This window comes from Pseudopipra pipra, chromosome W (genome assembly GCF_036250125.1).
Source record: "Pseudopipra pipra isolate bDixPip1 chromosome W, bDixPip1.hap1, whole genome shotgun sequence".
Taxonomy (NCBI): domain Eukaryota; kingdom Metazoa; phylum Chordata; class Aves; order Passeriformes; family Pipridae; genus Pseudopipra; species Pseudopipra pipra.
In genome coordinates, this window is record NC_087580.1 from 20,481,057 (window position 1) to 20,487,056 (window position 6,000).

At 59.4% G+C, this 6,000-nt stretch overlaps 1 protein-coding gene across 1 annotated transcript in view; it reads left to right on the top strand.

Annotated features, from left to right (window-relative positions):
- LOC135405349 (zinc finger protein 70-like) overlaps positions 1–5,282 on the top strand; it is a 431,851-nt gene extending 426,569 nt beyond the window's left edge. Inside the window, exon 2 of the transcript XR_010425823.1 lies at positions 5,201–5,282. The gene's annotated coding sequence lies outside the window, so the exon portion shown is untranslated. The remainder of the gene's footprint in view (positions 1–5,200) is intronic.
- Positions 5,283–6,000: the final 718 nt, after the last annotated feature.

A 6,000-nucleotide genomic window follows, 5' to 3' on the forward strand; every position in this document is an offset into this window, starting at 1 on the left:
GATGCCCCCCAAAATCCGGGGAGGGAGATGTACCACATCCGGATAAGGGGATCCCAGTGCCCCCAGTATATCCCAATGAGCTCTCAGTGACCCTCAGTATGGCCCAGTAACCTCCCAGTGTCCCCCCATGTGTCCTGGTAATCCCCCAGTAACTCCCCAGTTCTCTACCAGTGTCCCACAATGTGCCCCAGTTCCCCCCCAGTCCCTCCCAGTGCCCCCTGGTTCCCCCCAGTGTGTCCCAGTGTCATGGTTTGAGATAGTCCCCAAATCCAATTCCCTAGTTCCATCCCCCCTCCCACATCTCAACCTAATGTGAGATGGGTTTTTCCAGACAAAACACACCAGACTCAAAGTGGGGGAAAGGGAATATATTACAATGACTGTACAAATAAATACCATATCACATTATACACACGATCACAACTATCTCTACCATGACATATAGTATTTACAATGGACCAGATCTCTTCTCCCCTCCAAATAAAAGTCCAGGAGGGAAAGAAGGACAGATCCCTTCCAGTCCTTAAGCAGCAGCTTCCCTTCTGTCTTCCATGCAGCAGTAACTGGGTTGTTGTAGCTGGATCTCTGTTCAACATACACAAGGGGGTCTCCAAGCCCCTCGGCTCTCCTTCGGTCCAAGCGAAGGCCTCACCTGTGGACTGCCAGCAGGGACAAGACTCGCATCACCACAGGCATATCACGAAATGCCGGGGCATCTTCGTGAAAGTCCCTTCCTCAGGGGATTCAAGTTCCTGTTTGCAGAGCTCTGTGCTCTGTCTCTCAGGCTGCCACCGCGGCAGCAGTGCAAGGGGGGGGAGCCAAGGTCAACTCCCCCTGCATTCCATCTGGCCGTCCTGGTCCAGCTCCGGGACGCTCTGAGCTTCTCAGCTCCTCTCTCTCTGGTGCTGCATACTCCAAGGCTCCTCTAAAATAGGAGTCCATGTCCCTCTTCTCCAAGAGGGTCTCCAAGGGAGTTTTGGGGGATCTGGTACAGTCTCTTACCCCAAACTCTGTCTCTCTGCTGCTCTCTTCTTCTCCTCCCTTTCCAGGAGTCTTCTCTCCGGTGCTGCATGTTGTTTCTGCTGCTTCTCCAGTTCTGGTTCTTATCTCTTGGCTCTCTGCCACCGTTTCTCTGGTCAGCGTCGGCTGCTGCTCTGCGCCCATGGAGAAGAACATCTCCCAGCATAACTACAGGCACCTAGCCCAGCTTTATGCTGTTCCAGGTCCCTGCAGCCCCCAGCTGGGGCTGGGAGGGGGCCAGAGGCCCAAGGGGCACAGAGCCCCTACCTCGTGGCTCACAACATGGCCACCACTTCTACAACAACCACCAAAACTACAACTCTTCTCTTCCGGTCTGGTTGTGATATGTTTACATTTCTGCAGGAGCGCCCATTGGACAAAATTTCAAAACTTCCAAGGGTTTCCACCCCTTGGGGTCTACCACTTCTTTCAGCCTCTGGGGGAAAACAAGGTCCAAACCACGACAACACTGACATGCAGCACCGGAGAGAGAGAGAGCTGAGAAGCTCAGAGCGTCCCGGGAGCTGGACCGGGACGGCCAGATGGAATGCAGGGGGAGTTGACCTTGGTTCCTCCCCCCCTTGCACTGCTGCCGCGGTGGCAGCCTGAGAGGCAGTGGCACAAAGGCCCTGCAAGAAGGAGCTGAGTCTCCTGAAGATACCAGACAGTCACGAAGACCCCCCTGTGTCTTCGTGATATGACGTGGTGATACGACCTTGTCTGGGGTTACGAAGTCCACGGAAGACCCCTCGGTTGTGAGGCGATGGGGCCGGGGGGAGTTTGATACCTCCCTCGTTGAGTGCTGGCAGAAAGCCAGCTATCAGCTGCTGCATGTGGAGAAGACAGACAGACTGCTGCCTCAGAAAATGCTGCTGCTTAAATACTGGAAGGGATCTGTCCTTCTTTCCCTCCTGGACTTTTATTTGGAGGGGAGAAGAGATCTGATCATTGTAAATACTATATGTCATGGTAGAGATAGTTTGTGATCATGTGTATAATGTGATATGGTATTTATTTGTACAGTCATTGTAATATATTCCCTTTCCCCCACTTTGAGTCTGGTGTGTTTTGTCTGGAAAAACCCATCTCACATTAGGTTGCGATGTGGGAGGGGGGATGGAACTAGGGAATTGGATTTGGGGACTATCTCAAACCATGACACCCAGTATCCCCCAGTAATCTCCCAGTGCCCCCCAAATCCCCCCAACTGTCCCCAGTGTGTCCCCAGTGTGTCCCCAGATGCCCTTGGCCTTTCTGTGAGCGTGGGGGGGGTGTTTTTGTGGTCAGAGGGTCCAGGGGGGGCTCCTGGGGTGAGATGGAGGGTTGGGGACATCAGGGATGGGGTTTGGGGACAGTGGGGAGGGGTTTGTGGACAGTGGAATTGGGGGTGTCAAGGGGGGAACTGGGGACACTGAAAGGGTCTTGGGGACACGAGGGGGGTCTCAGGACTCACCTGCTCTTGGTGCAGGCCCTCCTCTCCCCCTCTAGCCCTCATTAACTCCCCCTAAAGGTCCCTCAACCCCCCCTTTTTTTCCTTTAATCCCCTTCCCCCCAGATACTTTTGACCCCCCAATGCCCCCAAGACCCTTTTAACTCCCCCAAATTCACCCAAAGCCCCCTAAAACCTCCCAAATCCCCATCCAACCCCCCCACAGATCCCCTCAAATCTCCCGCAGCCCCCCCTCAAATCCCTTCCAACCCCCCCCAAAGAGGGATCACCTGGCACCCTGGGACAGGAACACAGTGGGCTGTACTGGGGGCACTGGGCTGTACTGGGAGGGCACTGGGGGGGCTCAGGTGTCCCAGGACAACGTGGCCCTGCTCCAGGAGAGATCCGGGAAGCAGTGAGGAGGTACTGGTCTGTCCTGGTCTGTCCTGGTCTGTCCTGGTCTGTCCTGGTCAGTACTGGTCTGTACTGGTCTGTACCCCCAATCCCCAAAGCCCCTCCCCAGCTCCTCCAGGACCCTCTCACACCCCAAAGTCCCCCAGGCCACCCCAGGCCCCTGACTTGGTCCTGCTGCCCCTTGAGCATCTGCAGCTGCTGCAGAACCAGGCATTTCATCAGCAAATGTGCAGGTGACACCAAACTGGGGGTGTGTTGATGTGCTGGAAGGCAGGAGGGCTCTGCAGAGGAACCTGGCCAAGCTGGATCCATGGGCTGATTGCAAGGGATGAGGGTCAAGCAGGCCAAGGGCCGGGTCCTGCCCTTTGGCCACAAGAAGCCCCGGCAGCTCCCCGGGCTGGGGCCAGAGTGTCTGGAGAGCAGGCAGGCAGAAAGGGAGCTGGGAGTGGGGATGGACAGGAAGCTGAACAGGAGGAACAGTGTTCGCAGTACGATGTTAGAAAAGCAAGTTAAGTTCTGGGAGGGTTCTAGAAAAAAAAAGCCCAGAGCCCAGTGCAGGCAGGCAGCCCTCAGCTTGCACCTGATGTCCCCTCCCTGCAGGTTCCTGTCCTTGAGCCCAGGCCCTGAGGTGAGGCTGAGAAGTGGCGCGGAGGTGAGCCCAGAGCTGTCCCTGAGGTGAGGCTGAGAATAAGTGCAAGGCAGAGGTGCTGCTGAGGAAGGAGAGCCCCGTGGTGGGGAAGGCACAAAGCTGTGTGTGCCCATCCCCGAGCAGGTGCTGTGTCCATCCCCTGTGTGCCAGGTGAGCTGGGGCTTTGCTGCAGAGCTGCGGGCGCTGATTTGAGCGGCTGCAAGTGCTGAGATGGTGGGCACCCAGGAACACAAACTGTGCCTGGCCACGGAGCCTGCAAGGAGGAGCAGAGACAGCCCTGGCAGTGTGGGGGGCCAGGTTGTCCCTGTGCCTTCCCCTGCAGGCCCTGGCTGTCCCTGCTGGGCCCCTGTCCATCCCCATCAGGTCCCTGCCCGTCCCCCCCGGGCTGAGCTCCCCCCAGGAAGTGCTGTGGAGCTGAAGCTGCTGCCATCCCCCCCTGCAGCCGCTGCCCCAGGCAAGGGAGCAGCAAAGGCAGGGCCAGGAGCAGAGGCAGCAGCAGGGGAGCCCTGGGGGGGCCGGGAAGCTCTTGTGTGGGGCAGGAAAGAGGCGCTGGGCACGAGGCCGGGGCTGTGCTGAGCAGGCCCAGCCCTCACATCCCCCCAGCCAACGCCGGCTGCCCGGGGGGCTTGGGAGGGACCCCCAGCCCGTGTGCCCCACACTGAGCTGGCAGAGAGAGAGCCAAGGGACAGGGATGTGGGCAGGGCCCCGGGTGAGGGACAGGCAGGGCCATTGCAGGGCCATGGTGAGGGCACAGCCTGTGGCAGCAGAGCTGCCCAGGGCCGGGGGCAGCCCCTGGTGTCCCCCTGTCTGTAGGGCTGTTTGAGTGCCTTGGGCACAGCCGGGCCTTGTGCAGGGCTGTGCCCTTGGTGGCTCTTGGGGGTGAGCGGGAGATGTTTTTTGGGGGTGCCGGGCTGGGTTGGGGGCAGAGCCCCGGCAGTGGGCGGGGGATGCGGGTCCCCCCCATGGTGGGGGTTGGTGTTGCTGGGTCAGGCCCCACCGACTCCATTGTCAGCCCCATGCCGGCGGGGGGGACACAGCGGGTTTGGGACCCCTGGGAGTGCCGGGGGTGGGTGTGGAGCCTGGGAGCTGCCGAGTGTGGAGGGCGGAGCGGGGCGATGCCGGAGCTGGAGGACCCCCGGCAGCCTGGAGGGGGGAGCACGGAGAGGGAGGAGCCCCGGGACCCCCGGGAGCCTGAAACGGGGTGCGGAGAAGGGGAAGCCTGGACAGTGGGGACCCCTGGGACAACAAGGGGAGAACTTGGAGAAGGGGAATGTCTGAGAACGAGGCACCCTGAAGGCGAGAGTCAGAGGAGAAGAGACCCTTGGGACCCCCAACACTCCCAGCATCCCTAAGTGGGACCCCCAGCATCCCAGACAGGGCAGACCCTCCAAACTGCAGGGGGGACAGACTAGAGAGGGGGAACTTCTGGGAGACATTTTTTTAGGGTATCTTTCATATTTTGGGATATTTTTTAGCTGATTCTCAACTTTTTGCAGTTTGGGGGAGGTTCATCTCGCTATTTCTGAGGGGTTTTTTGCCTGAATGTTGGTAGTTTGGGTTTTTGTAGGCTGAATCTTGGTGTTTTGGAGGTTTTTATGGGGACAGGATGCCCGATGAGTTCTGGAGATGGACTTGGGCAGGAGGAACCCCCAAACCAACACGCTCAGCCCTTGTTTCCCCCCCATCAGGATTTGTCCTTCCCAAAGCTTGGGCGGATGGAAGAGGAGGCTGCGAGGAAGAGGAAGATGCCTTGGGCCCCCCAGGCAGGTGAGGAGGCAGTCAGTGTCCCTTTGGGCGGGTGTTGTGCTGGCTCTGTCAGCCGAGCATGGCCCCGGCTGCAGGACAACCCCGCTGGCGCCGCCGTCCTGCCGGGGCCGGAGTTGGGGGGATGTCCTTGGCCTTCCCTGTGGGCCGGAGGCAAATCCCCTCCCTGTCCTTGTTGCTTCCTGCCCCAGGCCCCGAGCTGAGGACGGAGAGCCCGGAGGACAAATCCCCCCGGCAGAGCCTGGTGGGAGAGGCCGTTTTGAAGGGCTCCCCGGCGCAGGAAGGCAGCGGGGAGGAAAAGGGCCGGAGATGCCCCCGCAGGAGGGGCTCCAAAGCCAGCCCAGGGTGCTCTGAGGAGGAAAGAGCCAGCCTGTGCCGGGAAGGCGGCCAGAGCTTGAGCCAGAGCTCCAACCTGGTGCTCCCTGAGCAGCCTCCTGGCAGGGAGAAGGCCTTCAGGTGCTTGGAATGTGGGAAGAGCTTCAGGAAGAGCTCCCACCTCCTCACCCACCAGCACATCCACACTGGGGAACGGCCCTACTCATGTAGGAAATGTGGGAAGAGCTTCAGGTACAACTCCAACCTGGTCCGACACCAGCACATCCACGCTGGGAAACGGCCCTACACGTGTGGGGAATGTGGGAAGAGCTTCAGTTACAACTCCATCCTGATCCAACACCAGCACATCCACACTGGGGAACGGCCCTACACATGTAGGGAATGCGGG